Genomic DNA, 22561 nt, shown 5'->3' on the forward strand with positions numbered 1-22561 from the left:
TAAGGATTTTATAATTTTTGGTTAGGGTTTGGTAGCTTTAAATGTGAATTTTGATGCATTAAATTCTTTGCAATGTTGTTTATAAGTGTTTAGTAGTATTGTATGCAAAATCACCTACAAAACGGCGTATTATATGCGTATGTTAAGTTTCCGAATCATTAATTGCATTTATGAGGTTGAAACATTAAATAGTGAGCATTAAATGATCATTCGACGAGAATTCGGTTATTGTAAATGATGAATTTGATTCATGAAATGTGTATAGTTTTATTCCTCATTAAATTACCTTTCCAACGATATAAGATACGTATTTTGAATATTTACGGTTCATTAGTTGTGTTAAAATGAAGTTTGGTTCGTGCATTAAGTGTTCAAAACTGCTCAAATTGCTGATCAGACACCCTGAGCGCCGCTCAAGGCCCCTGGAGCACTGCTCAAGGCCCCCACATGCCTATTTGAGTGCCGGTTAGAGCTCGGCTCCGATTCCTGCTGACCAAAATCACTTTGTATTTTCACAGTTTCACCCCCGCTTACTCGTAACTACGATTAACATGAAACTTGACCAACATGCTTATATATGATTTCTCATCATGGAAAAATTGTCGGATACCCAACCCGATCTCATTGAATTTGACTTTGACCAAGTTTGACTTTTAGTCAAACTTAATCAAATACTTATGCAATCGTTCTAACATGCTTTTATACTTATATCTTGCATGAAACTTGACAATTTGACTCACATGCTATATTAATCGAGTCGTAACGAGCCATAGGACTTATTAAACAACTTTAACCGACTTCATACTTTACTGATATTGATACAACCTATTGTTTAGGTCGAGACTAGCATTAGTTCTTGCACACGTTTACTTTGTGAAGTACATTTATATTCGTGCACTCAAGGTGAGATCATAGTCCCACTTTTACTCTTTTATACTTATACTTGGGATGAGAAAATATAAACGATTCGTTTTACAAAGTGAACACAAGTACAAAAACAAACATTCCACGAATGAGTTAGAACAAAAATCCTCAATTCAATTATCATTAGTTACACTTGTAGGGTGTAAGCGAGAACTTATGTTGTGTGGATCCATACGGGTTTGACTAACCCTCATTCGGACGGTTCGCTACCGTTAATGGATGAAATATATTTTCGATTATAGTGTAGGTTCTAACGCTATGATGTAGAGGTAATTATTCAGTTAAGCCTTGATAATTGGGTGCTTGACAAACAGCAACATCTTTGGAATGCCAACGATTTGGATAATCGACTTATACTAAATCTTGTGGTTCAATACAATATACTTACTAAACCTATGATTTCACTAACGTTTTCGTTGATAGATTTTCTATGTTTTTCTCAAGTCCCTGAATGCTAAGTGATACATGCTTCTGCACACTATTTTGATACTTGATTGGATGTCGAGTATACATGCATACATGGAGCATCTTTTGACTTTACTTTAAATTGTGTCGCATAGGTTTCATTTGTACTTTAAATGTTGTAACGTAACTAGTTGTTAGATTAATTTTGTAAACCTTGAAACATCCTTACATTTGAAATGAATGCGACATATTTTGGTCAAACTTTATTTTAAAGACTTATGACCACGTTATGGGACATAAGTTAACGGCGCCGTCAATGATGATTTTGCCGGGTCTTCACAGCTTGTACCTCTTTAGTAGTTAGACCTTTGATACGTCCAGATCTCTCAGCATAGAGATTTGCCTTTTTCTTCTCAAACCTGATTTGTAATTTAGCTTCTCTCTTCTTGTATTGTTTCAGATGCTTCTTGAGTTGAGCTATTTGTTCTTTTCTTTCCCTTTGATCAGCAGATTGATTTACTCGTTGGAGGATATTTTGTTGTCTCTTTATACAGTTCAAATTGAGCATTGAAGGCATCATAATGGCTTGTTGTCTCCTCTGATGTCTCTATGTAGATCTCTACATCTTCCTTTCAATAGTTTGAGAAACAACAGGGATTTAAGCTTTAGCTTTTGCTTCTGACTCAGCAACATAGGGTTTATTGCTTGCACCATCAATATCATCTCCATCCCTCTTTCTTTGTTTAGGAGCCTTTCATGTTTATGCTCCCCTAAGTAGTTTTTCTTCTCTTACCAGAATTCTTTTTCTCCCCCTTTTTTCATCATTTGGGTTCGAAACTGGGGGAAGAATGATATCATAGTCACTTTCACTATCACTACGAGACATGAGATGGTGATTCCATTCAACATCAGCTCTAGAGAGATGTACATCAGGGTCAGCACCAAGTTGTTTTGTACGCATATTGGCAGTGCGAACTTCATTTCTAGATGTAATAATAAACATTTTCTTAACATCTGATCTGTTGACAGCTTGAAGTTCAACCATCTGGTGCATTATTTCTGCAAATTTAAGATAGTCAGCAACTGGTACCCTAGAATCTACTTGTCTTAGAAGATCTTCAATCCGGTCTTCAAGAATTCTATTCTTCTTATTTAAGTAATGATTGCGTTGTCTCTCTTCATTAAGATCAGATTCATGTTTGGAAAGATGAGAGACATATATTTCATAAGTGAGAATTTGATGACTCAGATTTATAGTAGTTAGCTGGTTACGTTGAAGATCAGCAGCAACGGAATTAGCAAAGCCAGATATCTACTTAAGATGTTCTTCGATAGCTGAGATGGAGGCATGTGGAGGAGAATTGTCCTCAACATTTTGAAAAGCTCCACGTACTGACTCATAGAAATTGAAAGCAATTGTATCTTTAATGGTTGGTGTTACATGAGAAACAGCACGTTGCACATCCACATAGGATAACCCTTCAACTTCATCCACCTTTCACGAGCTTGGTAGAGGAGAAAATGCTTGATGAAGACTAAAAGTGTGGGGTGGTGGAGGTGTAAGGTCATCATCAGACTCATCACCATGATCACCACCATTTTTACCTTCACTTGAAGGCTTATAACCAAAGTTATCTTCATTAGCAGAAGTAGAACCACTATCAACATCAACTAGTTTAACAACCGAACCAGTATCCAAATCAATATCAGCCGATGAAGGTGAAGAAGCAGTAGAATTAGAGGATACTGGTAGGTCATCAGTATAGAGTGTTATAGGGATGGTACCCTAGATCACCATATAGACAGATTTATCAAGTGTATATTTAAGAGGCGTCCATGACCCAGTAAGAGGAGCAACAACAAGTGAATTAACAAAATCAGAAAATGACTGCTCAGGGACATTGTCAGTTGCATTCAGTTGATCCAGAAAATCCACTTGACTAGCTTGATCAAGATGCTGTAGAAGTTCTAAAAATTCTTCATCTGGGAGCTCGTGAGCAGTAATAAGAGCACTTAAAGGATCAATGTCCAGCTAGTCAATAAGATAAGCAACCTTTGGATCCAGTAGTGCTCCCTTGTGGACAACTGTGGGAACCACATCCTCTGAGTCTGGTACTTGACACACATAGGGCTGCTTAGCAGTATCAGCACCGCTAGCAGTAATATCACTTTTAACACCAGCATCACCTTCAATAGCCGCAGTGACAACTGTAGAAACTAAATCCGAAACAATAGAACTAGTTAAGTTAGAAAAAGTAGAACCAAACAAATTTGACTCAATAATTGCATCTGATGTTGGTCTCTGGGGAATGACTTGTATTTTGGTCAGCCCTTCGATTGAGACAGATTTTGGTGCCTGTAAGTGAAACTGTGACTTTGATGACTTATTGGCGACACATGTTGACTCAGATTGTGTAATATATATGAGTCAGGTTTAGATGTATTATTGCGAATCTTATCTTTACTGTCCGAGTTGCAACTTGGCTATACAGTAGCAAGAGCTGGCTCAACACGATAAAGAGCTGGTGTAGTTCTGCTTTGGGGGTGAGGTATGATCATTGCTCGTTGTACTGATGTCAGTAGATATCTTTCAAAGTATGTTTAATAAAAATGTGGATTTGTTGGGTTAGAGAAACATGAGTTGCTGTTCCTCTTCAGACTAGTTTTGAAACCAGTAGGAGATGAAATGTTTAAAGTACCTTTGGTTTCTTCCAAACCCGTTTTGACACTAGAAAGGATTGTTTTAAAAGTTTGGACACACCTGCCTCATGGTCTAGAGCAAAATCAGATTCAATATCAGTGTCTTTTGGGGACCCACCAGTTGCGACTGGTGCTGTCTCAGCATGAGGAACACCAGATTCCATAGCCAGATCGCTAGACTAAGCAGTTGAGACTGATGTTGTCTGCCCTATGACTTTCTGTGAACCAGCATCCGAGACTTTGGGTAATTCTACACCAAAAAATGGTTGAGCAATAGATTCCATAACTAGTTTAGTAGAATCGGTATTTAAGACCGGTGATGTCTCGTATAGAGGACCACCAGATTCTATAACCAATAGTACTTTACCAGTGGTTGCGACTGCGGCCGTTCCTTTGTCGGTTGTGGGAATATCTTGTTTAGCTGCTAGCTATGGCTGAGGACCCTCTCCCTCAGTTGTAGCTGTGTCAGAAGTTGTGGCTGGTTTTACTTGTTGCGCAACAAGTAAACAACTAAACATTTGAGGTGAAAGACCAGGATATGATCCTTGACACCGATGATTGAACATCCCTCCCTCCTTGGCAATAAAAGGTATGGCAGGATCAGTGATTGTTTGATAAATATCACCCGGGTTGTACTTAAAATAGAGATTTTTTTTATCTGGGAAAGGGAATGATTTCAATTCTCTTTTTCTTTTGCACCATATCCCTCAATTTGATGTAAATTTCAAGTGCAAATTAATGTTTCGATTGAAAATGAGTGCACGAGCAATTTTTAGTTCAAAACCTGAATACTAATCAAAACTGATAGACTTGAAACTCATGCAATGAGTTAACACCCCAAAGAAGTAGCTTAAAGATTGTGACATGTTCTTCCTTAGAGGACCGTGGGCATCGAGTGTACCATCATATCACACATATTTCAGCAATTGTTTCCTATACCGATCACTGGTTAAAGATTTAAAGAATGGACTGGGTAGATGAAGAGCTGCACGGATGATTCCATGAGTGATTGAACAATCATTCTCTTCGGTTACTGTTCTAGTGATATATTCATTGCCTCTGGGCATTGGGATGAGTTTGCAGGTGATGCTAATAAGATGTCCAAATCACTTGCTAAGTCGAGCATATGTCATCTGCATACTTTACAATGGTTTGACTAAAGATGATAAGTCTCTTCTCGACTTGGCCGCGCAAAGAAATTTCATGATGCGAACAACAGATGAAGCATGTGATCTCCTAGAAACGATATCAACAAAACATGAAGACTGGAGTATTGAAACTGCTGGGAAGAATGACATCTCTACTCATACTCTAAAGGTACTGGAATCCATGTTAGAAAATCTCAACCTTGCACTTCAAAACTTTATTAATTCCTAAACAAAGTCATGAAGCAACTAGAACCAATCCAAGGTATCCTTACCCTAGATGGGCATATAAACATCAAAATATCTTGGACTCCAATATAATCTTCCCGCTAAAGAAACATTCCCTGCACTCCCAAAATATTTTAGCTAATTTTATGACAAAACAATATGTCACAAATCTTTAGGTCATAGAATGCCAAAATAATTTTGATGTTTTGTAAAAACTTTTGAAGAACTGATAATGAACTTTCAGCTTACTTTAAAGAGTTAATAGCTAAAATTAAAACAAAATGTAAAGAGTTTGATGCCTTAGTAATAACTAGAGGTGGGAAAGAAACCACTGTTAATATTCCCACAAAAGAAACCCTTCCACACTAGACCTTTCCGATACAAAACCCGTGTCAATTGAACATGTGTCAATTGAACCTGTGGCACCTAAAGCTCCGGAAATCATTCCGCGAGCTCACATACCTTTTCTCGGTAGGCTTAGGAAAGAAAGGCAGAAATCGCAATTTTCTACGTACTGGGATATTATCAAAAACCTACGTTTGAATGTACGACTAGTAGACGCTTTTGTTGAAATCCCGAACTGCGTAAAATGTTCAAAGAATTACTTCAAATAAAGAGAGATTGAGAGAGATAATTAGCTTACATTTAAGTGAATAATGTTCGTTAGTATTACAACATGGTATTCCCCCTAAGTTAGGAGATACATGAAGATTCACCGTACCTTGCGACATAGAAGATGTCCAAATCAGCAATGCTTTGGCAGATCTGGGAGCCAGTGTAAGCCTAATGCCTTTTTCTTTGTTTAAAAAGCTAGAAATAATGATTTAAAACCTACTAGAATGACTATTCATCTCACGGACAGATAGGTTAAAGTCCTTCGTGGAATAGCTGAGGATGTCCTAGTCAGAATAGATAAGTTCGCATTCCCCGTTGATTTTGTCATTATAGATATTTGATGTAAATTTCACCATATCCCTCAATTTGATGTAATTTTCAAGTGCAAATTAATGTTTCGATTGAAAATGAGTGCACGAGCAATTTTTAGTTCAAAACCTGAATACTAATCAAAACTGATAGACTTGAAACTCATGCAATGAGTTAACACCCCAAAGAAGTAGCTTAAAAATTGTGACATTTTCTTCCTTAGAGGACCGTGGGCATCGAGTGTACCATCATATCACACATATTTCAGCAATTGTTTCCAATACCGATCACTGGTTAAAGATTTAAAGAATGGACTTCTGGGTAGATGAAGAGCTGCACAGATGATTCCATGAGTGATTGAACAATCATCCTCTTCGGTTACTGTTCTAGTGATATATTCATTGCCTATGGGCATTGTGATGAGTTTGCAGGTGATGCTAATAAGATGTCCAAATCACTTGCTAAGTCGAGCATATGTCATCTGCATACTTTACAATGGTTTGACTAAAGATGATAAGTCTCTTCTCGACTTGGCCGCGCAAGGAAATTTCATGATGCGAACAACAGATGAAGCATGTGATCTCCTAGAAACGATATCAACACAACATGAAGACTGGAGTATTGAAACTGCTGGGAAGAATGACATCTCTACTCATACTCTAAAGGTACTAGAATCCAGGTTAGAAAATCTCAACCTTGCACTTCAAAACTTTATTAATTCCTAAACAAAGTCATGAAGCAACTAGAACCAATCCAAGGTATCCTTACCCTAGATGGGCATATAAACATCAAAATAGCTTGGACTTCAATATAATCTTCCCGCTAAAGAAACATTCCCTGCACTCCCAAAATATTTTAGCTAATTTTATGACAAAACAATATGTCACAAATCTTTAGGTCATAGAATGCCAAAATAATTTTGATGTTTTGTAAAAACTTTTGAAGAACTGATAATGAACTTTCAGCTTACTTTAAAGAGTTAATACCTAAAATTAAAACAAAATGTAAAGAGTTTAATGCCTTAGTAATAACTAGAGGTGGGAAAGAAACCACTGTTAATATTCCCACAAAAGAAACCCTTCCACACCAGACCTTTCCGATACAGAACCCGTGTCAATTGAACATGTGTCAATTGAACCTGTGGCACCTAAAGCTCCGGAAATCATTCCGCGAGCTCACATACCTTTTCTCGGTAGGCTTAGGAAAGAAAGGCAGAAATTGCAATTTTCTACGTATTGGGATATTATCAAAAACCTACGTTTGAATGTATGACTAGTAGACGCTTTAGTTGAAATCCCGAACTGCGTAAAATGTTCAAAGAATTACTTCAAATAAAGAGATATTGAGAGAGATAATTAGCTTACATTTAAGTGAATAATGTTCGTTAGTATTACAACATGGTATTCCCCCTAAGTTAGGAGATACATGAAGATTCACCGTACCTTGCGACATAGAAGATGTCCAAATCAGCAATGCTTTGGCAGATCTGGGAGCCAGTGTAAGCCTAATGCCTTTTTCTTTGTTTAAAAAGCTAGAAATAATGATTTAAAACCTACTAGAATGACTATTCATCTCACGAACAGATCAGTTAAAGTCCTTCGTGGAATAGCTGAGGATGTCCTAGTCAGAATAGATAAGTTCGCATTCCCCGTTGATTTTGTCATTATGGATATTGAGGAGGACACCAAAGTTTCACTCATACTTTTTAGAACATTCATAAATACTGCCAAAGCCGTAATTGACGTACACGAGAAATCCTTGAAACTAAGAGTTGGAAATGAGGAAGTCACATTCAATATTGATCGACTCGTGGTCCACCCTTGCAAGGAAGATCTGAGTCTCGCTGATTCCTTTCAAGAACTCGTCAATAAATATCTAGAAGATTCTATTTCCGTGTGTACTCAAGATCAAATTTCCAAAGATATGTTTTTCACACAATCTACGAAAATTCTCGACACACACTCGACCATAGAACTAGGTCATCAAAAGTCTCCCACCTACAAAAGTAATTTTCTCTGCACAACTATACGTATAACACCCCTAGGTCAAGGCATTCCATTACCTCCGTTAAGGAGAAGACCGAATGAAGAAACAGACTTCATTCCGGTATTTCAGGAACCATAGTTAACCGAGAACTGTGACAAAATTCCTAAACCATCCTTCGAAACAAAATAAGAAGTTTTAGAAGAAGAATCATTAAGAAGAACAATTTCGAGAATAAAGGAAATAGGGCCAGTTACCGCTCTAAAGGAAAAAGAATCAGAGTTTCAAGAAAGGTGTAGTGACCCGAACTTTTCCGAACCTTTCTATGATTATATGTTTAATGAAAACTATATTTACATGATTAAATGTTTCCAACATGTTAAGCAATCAAACTTGTTAAGACTTGGTTAATTGAAACAGAAATTTTGTAAACGTCTGATTACCCAGTTTGACCAATGATTCACGAACGCTATAAGTTGTATATGACATGATGATACATAAATGAATACATATATATGTTTAACATGATATAATGATCATCAAGTATCTCATTAAAAATAGTAACAATAAGTTATATACTTAAAAAGGAGACTATTGACGTATGAAACTCGAAACGATACATATAACGATTATCGTTATAACCACGTCTTACTAAATATATATGAAGCATATTAATACATTGTTATATTATATATAACATGATAATATGATAATTAAATATATCATTAAGTGTATTAACAATGAACTACATAAGTAAAAACAAGACTACTAACTTAAGGATTTCGAAACGAGACATATATGTAACGATTATCGTTGTAACGACATTTAAATGTATATATCATATTAAGATATATTAATATATCATAATATCATGATAATATAATAATTTAAAATCTCATTTGATATTATAAACTTTGGGTTAACAACATTTAACAAGATCGTTAACCTAAAGGTCTCAAAACAACACTTACATGTAACGACTAACGATGACTTAACGACTCAGTTAAAATGTATATACATGTAGTGTTTTAATATGTATTCATACACTTTTTAAAGACTTCAAGACACTTATCAAAATACTTCTACTTAACAAAAATGCTTACAATTACATCCTCGTTCAGTTTCATCAACAATTCTACTCGTATGCACCCGTATTCATACTCGTACAATACACAACTTTTAGATGTATGTACTATTGGTATATACACTCCAATGATTAGCTCTTAGCAGCCCATGTGAGTCACCTAACACATGTGGGAACCATCATTTGGCAACTAGCATGAAATATCTCATAAAATTACAAAAATATGAGTAATTATTCATGACTTATTTACATGAAAACAAAATTACATATCCTTTATATCTAATCCATACAACAACAACCAAAAACACCTATAAACACTTTCATTCTTCAATTTTCTTCATCTAATTGATCTCTTTCAAGAATACTTCCAAGTTTGCTAGCTTACTTCCAATCTTGTAGAGTGATCATCCACCCTCAAGAAATCTTTCTTATTTACAGTAAGATATCTTTCTAATACAAGGTAATACTCATATTCAAACTTTGATTCAATTTCTATAACTATAACAATCTTATTTCGAGTGAAAATCTTACTTGAACTGTTTTCGTGTCATGATTCTGCTTCAAGAACTTTCAAGCCATCCAAGGATCCTTTGAAGCTAGATCTATTTTTCTCATTTCCAGTAGCTTTATCCAGAAAACTTAAGTTAGTAATGATGTTCATAACATCATTCGATTCGTACATATAAAGCTATCTTATTCGAAGGTTTAAACTTGTAATCACTAGAACATAGTTTAGTAAATTCTAAACTTGTTCGCAAATAAAAGTTAATCCTTCTAACTTGACTTTTAAAATCAACTAAACACATGTTATATATCTATATGATATGCTAACTTAATGATTTAAAACTTGGAAACACGAAAAACACCGTAAAACCGGATTTACGCCGTCGTAGTAACACTGCGGGCTGTTTTGGGTTAGTTAATTAAAAACTATGATAAACTTTGATTTAAAAGTTGTTATTCTGGGAAAATGATTTTTATTATGAACATTAAACTATATCCAAAAATCATGGTTAAACTCAAAGTGGAAGTATGTTTTCTAAAATGGTCATCTAGACGTCATTCTTTCGACTGAAATGACTACCTTTACAAAAATGACTTGTAACTTATTTTTCCGACTATAAACCTATACTTTTTCTATTTAGATTCATAAAATAGAGTTCAATATGAAACCATAGCAATTTGATTCACTCAAAATGGATTTAAAATGAAGAAGTTATGGGTAAAACAAGATTGGATAATTTTTCTCATTTTAGCTACGTGAAAATTGGTAACAAATCTATTCCAACCATAACTTAATCAACTTTTATTGTATATTATGTAATCTTGAGATACCATAGACACGTATACAATGTTTCGACCTATCATGTCGACACATCTATATATATTTCGGAACAACCATAGACACTATATGTGAATGTTGGAGTTAGCTATACAGGGTTGAGGTTGATTCCAAAATATATATAGTTTGAGTTGTGATCAATACTGAGATATGTATACACTGGGTTGTGGATTGATTTAAGATAATATATATCGATTTATTTCTGTACATCTAACTGTGGACAACTAGTTGTAGGTTACTAACGAGGACAGCTGACTTAATGAACTTAAAACATCAAAATGTATTAAAAATGTTGTAAATATATTTTGAACATACTTTGATATATTTGTACATATTTGTTATAGGTTCGTGAATCGACCAGTGGCCAAGGCTTACTTCCCGACGAAGTAAAAATCTGTGAAAGTGAGTTATAGTCTCACTTTTAAAATCTAATATTTTTGGGATGAGAATACATGCATGTTTTATAAATGATTTACAAAATAGACACAAGTACGTAAAACTACATTCTATGGTTGAATTATCGAAATCGAATATGCCCCTTTTTATTAAGTCTGGTAATCTAAGAATTAGGGAACAGACACCCTAATTGACGCGAATCCTAAAGATAGATCTATTGGGCCTAACAAACCCCATCCAAAGTACCGGATGCTTTAGTACTTCGAAATTTATATCATATCCGAAGGGTGTCCCGGAATGATGGGGATATTCTTATATATGCATCTTGTTAATGTCGATTACCAGGTGTTCACCATATGAATGATTTTTATCTCTATGTATGGGATGTGTATTGAAATATGAAATCTTGTGGTCTATTGTTACGATTTGATATATAGGGTTAAACCTATAACTCACCAACATTTTTGTTGACTTTTTAAGCATGTTTATTCTCAGGTGAATATTAAGAGCTTCCGCTGTCGCATACTTAAATAAGGACAAGATTTGGAGTCCATGCTTGTATGATATTGTGTAAAAACTACATTCAAGAAACTTCTTTCGTTGTAACATATTTGTATTGTAAACCATTATGTAATAGTCGTGTGTAAACAGGATATTTTAGATTATCATTATGTGATAATCTACGTAAAGCTTTTTAAACCTTTATTGATGAAATAAAGGTTATGGTTTGTTTTAAAATGAATGCAGTCTTTGAAAAACGTCTCATATAGAGGTCAAAACCTCGCAACGAAATCAATTAATATGGAACGTTTTTAATCAATAAGAACGGGACATTTCAGTTGGTATCCGAGCGTTGGTCTTAGAGAACCAGAAAATTTGCATTAGTGTGTCTTATTGAGTTTGTTAGGATGCATTAGTGAGTCTGGACTTCGACCGTGTTTTCTTTAAAAATGATTGCTTAACATTTTTGTTGGAAACTATATATTATTAACATGTATATATTATGTGATATATTAATCTCTTAACATGTTTGATATTGTGTGATAGATGTCTACCTCTAGCACAAATCCCATTGACTCACCTAATAATAACGAAGAGTCGAATATATATTGGACTGATTCACAAGTTCCCGAAGAAGAACCGGAAGAAGAATCAGAATCGGAAGAAAAATCAGAACCGGAAGAGGAGGAACCGGAGGAGGAAATAGAACCGGTGGGGGAAATAATAAAACGGTTAAGTGAAAGAAAATCCTCAACCAACCGACCAAGGTTAATTATGGTCAATGGTGTTTCCGCCAAGGAAGCAAAATATTGGGAGGATTACCAATTCTCCGATGAATCGGATTCCGACGAGAATTCCGATGATGTTATAGAAATTACCCCAACTGAATTTAAAAAGGCAAAGGAAAATAATAAGGGAAAGGGCATAAAAATAGAGAAATCTAATTCCAACCCCGATAAACTTTATATGTATCGTCAACCCCCGAAGCCCTTAAGTTGTAACAATGACCCGGGAACCTCTAAACCACCAGGTTTTTCTAAACCGTTGTGGAAAACGACAGCTCGTATTAGGGGAGCATCATATATCCCAAGAAACTTGGAAAAACGAACCAAAACCGAAGAAGAAGAAACGAGCGAGTCAGAATAAGATAGTTGTATTCGTGTGGTGTAATATATGTAATATAGTGTGCTTATGCTTTATGATATATGTAAAAATTGCTTGTATTAATAAGTATTTTTTTTTTATGAATCTAACTCTTGTCTATTTTACAGTATAAAAACACAAAATGGATAGATAACCCAATATTTTAAGAGACATACCCGGAGACATGATTGATGAAATCTTGTATAGAGTCGGTCAGAATTCTTCGGCACAACTATTTACGGTGAAATCAGTTTGTAAGACATTCGAAGAACGTTCCAAGAATGTCTTGGTTTAGAAGAGACTTTCGTTTGAAAGATGGGGGATATCACATTGGGAAACCCATAAGTTACGATGTGTTTACTTTGAATCATATATTGTGGGGAACCTAAATGCTATTTTACGCAACGGGTTAAGAAATTATTTTGACTCAATGTATCTGTATATAGGACTTCATGATTTAGAAAAAGCGGCTAACATGTAACATAAAGAAGCATGCTATGCTTACGGGTTAGTGATGTTCGCTTCTCACCAAAGTGAGAAAAAGAACATCGGGCTACAACTATTAAACAAAAGGTTCCCACAAGTGACGGAGTCGGTAATTGGGGTAAGAAATGAGGTTTTTAGGTTATTACGAGACTGTTGGTCATTACGTAACCCTCGTCCCTTTGACGACGTTACAACACGCTGTCTTATCAACGGCCATAATGGTTATGTTCCACAAGACCAAGGATGGGAAGTAGTCCTAGTAAAACCAGAATGCATGACTTGTTTCTGGACGTATGAATTACGTGTTTTTATTGCCTTTGCTGAACGACTTGTGTACTAGCTAGAATTATCTTCACAACTATCTTGTATCAAAGTTATTGTGTGCTATATTTCATGCTTTATGTAAAATAAGCGGTATTGTAAGTTTGTAAAATATTGTATAAAAGTTTGAACGCGAAATATTATTATAATCAGTTTTTCATATAGAATTGTAGTAGTTGAATTGTATATTAGCTACTAAGTATGAACTTAACGGGTAGGTACTACCCGAATTTAAACTTATAAAACGCTAATATGAAGAAAAAGCTTTTATAAATGAGTTCATATTATGCTACGAAATACTATTAACTACTCTTAATATTCTGTATGATTAACTTGTTCCATTTGACTATTTTGAAGGAAATGGCACCGACTACTCGACACACCGTGAATATGAATGAAGAGGAATTCCGTACTTTTCTAGCTTCAAACATAGCCACAGTACAGGCTGTGCTACATACCAACAATAACCTTGGATCTAGCAGTACAGGAAATCGTGTAGGATGCACCCACAAAGAATTCACTGCCTGTAAACCTTTGGAATTTGATGGAACCGAAGGACCGATCGGATTGAAACGGTGGACCGAGAAGGTCGAATCGGTGTTTGCCATAAGTAAGTGTACTGAAGAGGAAAAAGTGAAGTACGCTACGCATACCTTCACAGGTTCTGCGTTAACATGGTGGAATACCTATCTAGAGCAAGTGGGACAAGATGATGCTTACGCACTACCGTGGTCAGCATTCAAGCACTTGATGAACGAGAAGTACCGTCCCAGAACCGAGGTTAATAAGCTCAAGACAGAACTTAGAGGGTTACGAACCCAAGGATTTGATATTACCACGTACGAAAGACGATTCACAGAATTGTGCCTATTGTATACGGGAGCGTTCGAAGATGAGGAAGAGAAGATCGACGCGTTTGTGAAAGGATTACCGGAAAGAATCCAAGAAGATATAAGTTCACATGAGCCCGTCTCCATACAACAGGCATGTAGAATGGCTCACAAACTAGTGAACCAGATTGAGGAAAGAATTAAAGAACAGATGACTGAAGAGGCCAATGTGAAGTAAGTCAAAAGAAAGTGGGAGGAAAACGGTGATAAGAATCACCAATATAACAACAACAGCAATTACAACAATAATCGCAACAACTATCCCAACAATCGCAACATCAATCGCAACTACAACAAACGGCCCAACAACAACAACAACAACAACAACAACAACAACAACAACAACAACAACAACAACAACAACAACAACAACAACAACAACAACAACAACAACAACAACAACAACAACAACTACAACAATCATCCCAACAACAATAACAACCGCAACAACAACAACAATCAGAAGCAGCTATGCCAAAGGTGTGAAAAGTATCACTCGGGGTTCTGCACCAAATTTTGCAACAAGTGTAAAAGAAATGGTCATAGCACGGCGAAGTGTGAGGTCTACGGACCAGGGGTTAACAGAACGAAAGGAACAAAAGGTGTCGGAACGAGTAATGGCGGAGCAAGTAGTGTCGGAGCAAGTTATGCCAATGTAGTTTGTTATAAATGTGGAAAACTGGGCCACATTATTAGAAATTGCTCGAACCAGGAGAACACGAATGGACAAGGCCGCGGAAGAGTTTTCAATATTAATGCGGCAGAGGCACAGGAAGACCCGGAGCTTGTTACGGGTACGTTTCTTATTGACAATAAATCTGCTTACGTTTTATTTGATTCGGGTGCGGATAGAAGCTATATGAGTAGAGATTTTTGTGCTAAATTAAGTTGTCCATTGACGCCGTTGGATAGTAAATTTTTACTCGAATTAGCAAACGATAAATTAATTTCAGCAGATTATATATGCCGGAATCGAGAAATTAAACTGGGTAGCGAAATATTTAAGATTGATTTGATACCAGTAGAGTTAGGGAGTTTTGATGTAATAGTTGGCATGGACTGGCTGAAGAAGGTGAAAGCAGAGATCGTATGTTATAAAAATGCAATTCGCATTGTACGAGAAGAAGGAAAACCCTTAATGGTGTACGGAGAAAAGGGCAACATGAAGCTACATCTTATTAGTAATTTGAAGGCTCAAAAACTAATAAGAAAAGGTTGCTATACTGTTCTAGCACACGTCAAGAAAGTACAAACTAAAGAAAAGAGCATCAATGATGTTCCCGTCGCAAAAGAATTTCCCGATGTATTTCCGAAAGAATTACCGGGACTACCTCCACATCGATCCATTGAATTTCAAATAGATCTTGTACCAGGAGTTGCACCAATAGCTCGTGCTCCTTACAGACTTGCACCCAGCGAGATGAAAGAACTGCAAAGCCAACTGCAAGAACTATTAGAACGTGGTTTCATTCGACCAAGCACATCACCATGGGGAGCTCCTGTTTTGTTTGTCAGGAAGAAGGATGGTACATTTAGGTTGTGTATTGACTACAGAGAGTTGAACAAACTTACCATCAAAAACCGTTATCCACTGCCGAGAATTGACGACTTATTTGATCAACTACAAGGCTCGTCAGTTTATTCGAAGATCGATTTACGTTCTGGATATCATCAAATGCGAGTAAAGGAGGATGATATTCCAAAAACTGCTTTTAGGACGCGTTATGGTCATTACGAGTTTATGGTTATGCCGTTTGGATTGACTAACGCACCAGCTGTGTTCATGGACCTTATGAACCGAGTGTGTGGGCCATATCTTGACAAGTTTGTCATTGTTTTCATCGATGACATACTTATTTACTCAAAGAATGATCAAGAGCATGAAGAACATTTGAGAAAAGTGCTAGAAGTATTGAGGAAAGAAAAACTGTACGCTAAGTTTTCAAAGTGTGCATTTTGGTTGGAAGAAGTTCAATTCCTCGGTCACATAGTGAACAAAGAAGGTATTTAGGTGGATCCAGCAAAGATTGAAACCGTTGAAAAGTGAGAAACCCCGAAAACTCCGAAACACATACGCCAGTTTTTAGGACTAGCTGGTTACTACAGAAGGTTCATCCAAGACTTTTCTAGAATAGCAAAACCCTTGACTGCATTAACGCATAAAGGGAAGAAATTTAAATGGAAGAATGAACAAGAGAAAGCGTTTCAGTTATTGAAGAAAAAGTTAACTACGGCACCTATATTGTCATTACCTGAAGGGAATGATGATTTTGTGATATATTGTGACGCCTCAAAGCAAGGTCTCGGTTGTGTATTAATGCAACGAACAAAAGTAATTGCTTATGCGTCTAGATAATTAAAGATTCACGAACAAAATTATACGACGCATGATTTGGAATTAGGCGCGGTTGTTTTTGCATTAAAGACTTGGAGGCACAAATTATATGGGGTCAAAAGTATTATATATACCGACCACAAAAGTCTTCAACACATATTTAATCAAAAACAACTGAATATGAGGCAGCGTAGGTGGATTGAATTGTTGAATGATTACGACTTTGAAATTCGTTACCACCCGGGGAAGGCAAATGTAGTAGCCGACGCCTTGAGCAGGAAGGACAGAGAACCCATTCGAGTAAAATCTATGAATATAATGATTCACAATAACCTTACTACTCAAATAAAGGAGGCACAACAAGGAGTTTTAAAAGAGGGAAATTTAAAGGATTAAATACCCAAAGGATCGGAGAAGCATCTTAATATTCGGGAAGACGGAACCCGGTATAGGGCTAAAAGGATTTGGGTACCAAAATTTGGAGATATGAGAGAAATGGTACTTAGAGAAGCTCATAAAACCAGATACTCAATACATCCTGGAACGGGGAAGATGTACAAGGATCTCAAGAAACATATTTGGTGGCCGGGTATGAAAGCCGATGTTGCTAAATACGTAGGAGAATGTTTGATGTGTTCTAAGGTTAAAGCTGAGCATCAGAAACTATCAGGTCTACTTCAACAACCCAAAATCCTGGAATGGAAATGGAAAAACATTACCATGGATTTCATCACTAAATTGCCAAGGACTGTAAGTAGTTTTGATACTATTTAGGTAATAGTTGATCGTCTCACCAAATCAGCACACTTCCTACCAATAAGAGAAGATGACAAGATGGAGAAGTTAGCACGACTGTATTTGAAGGAAGTCGTCTCCAGACATGGAATACCAATCTCTATTATCTCTGATAGGGATGGCAGATTTATTTCAAGATTCTGGCAGACATTACAGCAAGCATTAGGAACTCGTCTAGACATGAGTACTGCCTATCATCCACAAACTGATGGGCAGAGCGAAAGGACGATACAAACACTTGAAGACATGCTACGAGCATGTGTTATTGATTTCGGAAACAGTTGGGATCGACATCTACCGTTAGCAGAATTTTCCTACAACAACAGCTACCATTTAAGCATTGAGATGGCGCCGTTTGAAGCACTTTATGGTAGAAAGTGTAGGTCTCCGATTTTTTGGAGTGAAGTGGGGGATAGACAGATTATGGGTCCGGAGATAATAGAAGAAACTACTGAGAAGATCATCCAAATTCAACAACGGTTGAAAACTGCCCAAAGTCGACAAAAGAGCTACGCCGATATTAAAAGAAAAGATATCGAATTTGAAATTGGAGAGATGGTCATGCTTAAGGTAGCACCTTGGAAAGGTGTTGTTCGATTTGGTAAATGAGGGAAATTAAATCCAAGGTATATTGGACCATTCAAGATTATTGATCGTGTCGGACCAGTAGCTTACCGACTTGAGTTACCTCAACAAATCGTGGCTGTACATAACACTTTCCATGTCTCGAATTTGAAGAAATGTTTTGCGAAAGAAGATCTCACTATTCCGTTGGACGAAATCCAAATCAATGAAAAACTTCAATTCATTGAAGAACCCGTCGAAATAATGGATCGTGAGGTTAAAAGCCTTAAGCAAAACAAGATACCAATTGTTAAGGTTCGATGAAATGCTCGTAGAGGACCCGAGTTCACCTGGGAACGAGAAGATCAGATGAAGAAGAAATACCCGCATTTATTTCTAGAAGATACGTCAACACCTCCAAATGCTTAAAATTTCGGGACGAAATTTATTTAACGGGTAGGTACTGTAGTGACCCGAACTTTTCCGAACATTTCTATGATTATATGTTTAATGAAAACTATATTTACATGATTAAATGTTTCCAACATGTTAAGTAATCAAACTTGTTAAGACTTGGTTAATTGAAACGGAAATTTTGTAAACGTCTGATTACCTAGTTTGACCAATGATTCACGAACGCTATAAGTTGTATATGACATGATGATACATAAATGAATAAATATATATGTTTAACATGATATAATGATCATCAAGTATCTCATTAAAAATAGTAACAATAAGTTATATACTTAAAAAGGAGACTATTAACGTATGAAACTCGAAACGATACATATAACGATTATCGTTATAACCACGTCTTACTAAATATATATGAAGCATATTAATACATTGTTATATTATATATAACATGATAATATGATAATTAAATATATCATTAAGTGTATTAACAATGAACTACATAAGTAAAAACAAGACTACTAACTTAAGGATTTCGAAACGAGACATATATGTAACGATTATCGTTGTAACGACATTTAAATGTATATATCATACTAAGATATATTAATATATCATAATATCATGATAATATAATAATTTAAAATCTCATTTGATATTATAAACTTTGGGTTAACAACATTTAACAAGATCGTTAACCTAAAGGTCTCAAAACAACACTTACATGTAACGACTAACGATGACTTAACGACTCAGTTAAAATGTATATACATGTAGTGTTTTAATATGTATTCATACACTTTTGAAAGACTTCAAGACACTTATCAAAATACTTCTACTTAACAATAATGCTTACAATTACATCCTCGTTCAGTTTCATCAACAATTCTACTCGTATGCACCCGTATTCGTACTCGTACAATACACAGCTTTTAGATGTATGTACTATTGGTATATACACTCCAATGATCAGCTCTTAGCAGCCCATGTGAGTCACCTAACATATGTGGGAACCATCATTTGGCAACTAGCATGAAATATCTCATAAAATTACAAAAATATGAGTAATCATTCATGACTTATTTACATGAAAACAAAATTACATATCCTTTATATCTAATCCATACACCAACGATCAAAAACACCTACAAACACTTTCATTCTTCAATTTTCTTCATCTAATTGATCTCTCTCAAGTTCTATCTTCAAGTTCTAAGTGTTCTTCATAAATTCTACAAGTTCTAGTTTCATAAAATCAAGAATACTTCCAAGTTTGCTAGCTTACTTACAATCTTGTAGAGTGATCATCCAACCTCAAGAAATCTTTCTTATTTACAGTAAGATATCTTTCTAATACAGAGTGATACTCATATTCAAACTTTGATTCAATTTCTATAACTATAACAATCTTATTTCGAGTGAAAATCTTACTTGAACTGTTTTCGTGTCATGATTCTGCTTCAAGAACTTTCAAGCCATCCAAGGATCCTTTGAAGCTAGATCCATTTTTCTCATTTCCAGTAGCTTTATCCAGAAAACTTGAGGTAGTAATGATGTTCATAACATCATTCGATTCGTACATATAAAGCTATCTTATTCGAAGGTTTAAACTTGTAATCACTAGAACATAGTTTAGTTAATTCTAAACTTGTTCGCAAATAAAACTTAATCCTTCTAACTTGACTTTTAAAATCAACTAAACACATGTTCTATATCTATATGATATGCTACCTTAATGATTTAAAACCTGGAAACACGAAAAACACCGTAAAACCGGATTTACGTCGTCGTAGTAACACCGCGGGCTGTTTTGGGTTAGTTAATTAAAAACTATGATAAACTTTGATTTAAAAGTTGTTATTCTGGGAAAAAGATTTTTATTATGAACATGAAACTATATCCAAAAATCATGGTTAAACTCAAAGTGGAAGTATGTTTTCTAAAATGGTCATCTAGACGTTGTTCTTTCGACTGAAATGACTACCTTTACAAAAATGACTTGTAACTTATTTTTACGACTATAAACCTATACTTTTTCTGTTTAGATTCATAAAATAGAGTTCAATATGAAACCATAGCAATTTGATTCACTCAAAACGGATTTAAAATGAAGAAGTTATGGGTAAAACAAGATTGGATAATTTTTCTCATTTTAGCTACGTGAAAATTGGTAACAAATCTATTCCAACCATAACTTAATCAACTTGTATTGTATATTATGTAATCTTGAGATATCATAGACACGTATACAATGTTTCGACCTATCATGTCGACACATCTATATATATTTCGGAACAACCATAGACACTCTATATGTGAATGTTGGAGTTAGCTATACAGGGTTGAGGTTGATTCCAAAATATATATAGTTTGAGTTGTGATCAATACTGAGATATGTATACACTGGGTTGTGGATTGATTTAAGATAATATATATCGATTTATTTCTATACATCTAACTGTGGACAACTAGTTGTAGGTTACTAACGAGGACAGCTGACTTAATGAACTTAAAACATCAAAATGTATTAAAAGTGTTGTAAATATATTTTGAACATACTTTGATATATATGTACATATTTGTTATAGGTTCGTGAATCGACCAGTGGCCAAGTCTTACTTCCCGACGAAGTAAAAATCTGTGAAAGTGAGTTATAGTCTCACTTTTAAAATCTAATATTTTTGGGATGAGAATACATTCAAGTTTTATAAATGATTTACAAAATAGACACAAGTACGTGAAACTACATTCTATGGTTGAATTATCGAAATCGAATATGCCCCTTTTTATTAAGTCTGGTAATCTAAGAATTAGGGAACAGACACCCTAATTGACGCGAATCCTAAAGATAGATCTATTGGGCCTAACAAACCCCATCCAAAGTACCTGATGCTTTAGTACTTTGAAATTTATATCATATCCGAAGGGTGTCCCGGAATGATGGGGATATTCTTATATATGCATCTTGTTAATGTCGATTACCAGGTGTTCACCATATGAATGATTTTTATCTCTATGTATGGGATGTGTATTGAAATATGAAATCTTGTGGTCTATTGTTACGATTTGATATATATAGGTTAAACCTATAACTCACCAAAATTTTTGTTGACGTTTAAAGCATGTTTATTCTCAGGTGAATATTAAGAGCTTCCGCTGTCGCATACTTAAATAAGGACAAGATTTGGAGTCCATGCTTGTATGATATTGTGTAAAAACTGCATTCAAGAAACTTCTTTCGTTGTAACATATTTGTATTGTAAACCATTATGTAATAGTCGTGTGTAAACAGGATATTTTAGATTATCATTATGTGATAATCTAAGTAAAGCTTTTTAAACCTTTATTGATGAAATAAAGGTTATGGTTTGTTTTAAAATGAATGCAGTCTTTGAAAAACGTCTCATATAGAGGTTAAAACCTCGCAACGAAATCAATTAATATGGAACATTTTTAATCAATAAGAACGGGACATTTCAAAAGGTACGACTCGTTAAATAGGAAAGAGATAGCAAAAATGAAGCCATCTATCGAAGAGCAACTCAAGAAATTGCCTGAGCATCTGGAATATGCATTCTTTAAAGGAGAATCAAAAATCCCGGTAATCATCTATAAAGAACTCACGCCACACGAAAAGGCAAAATTAATCAAAGTTCTGAAATCACATATAAAAGAAATTGTTTGGAAGATTTCTGACATCAAGGGAATTAGTCCAAATTATTGCGCTCATAAGATCTTCATGAAAGATGATTTCAAACCATCATTCTAGAGACAGCGAAGGATAAATCCATTGATTCAAGAAGTCATCAAGAAAGAAGTAATCAAACTTCTGGACGCCAGTCTGATCTATCCAATTTCTGATTCACCATGGGCCAGTCCTGTACAAGTAGTACCAAAAAAGAGGGATAATCGTTGTTAAAAATGAGAACAATGAACTCATACCAACTTGGGAATTCACCACTTGGAAGGTTTGCATAG

Source organism: Rutidosis leptorrhynchoides, chromosome 3 (assembly GCF_046630445.1).
Source record: "Rutidosis leptorrhynchoides isolate AG116_Rl617_1_P2 chromosome 3, CSIRO_AGI_Rlap_v1, whole genome shotgun sequence".
NCBI classification, from domain to species: Eukaryota; Viridiplantae; Streptophyta; class Magnoliopsida; order Asterales; family Asteraceae; genus Rutidosis; species Rutidosis leptorrhynchoides.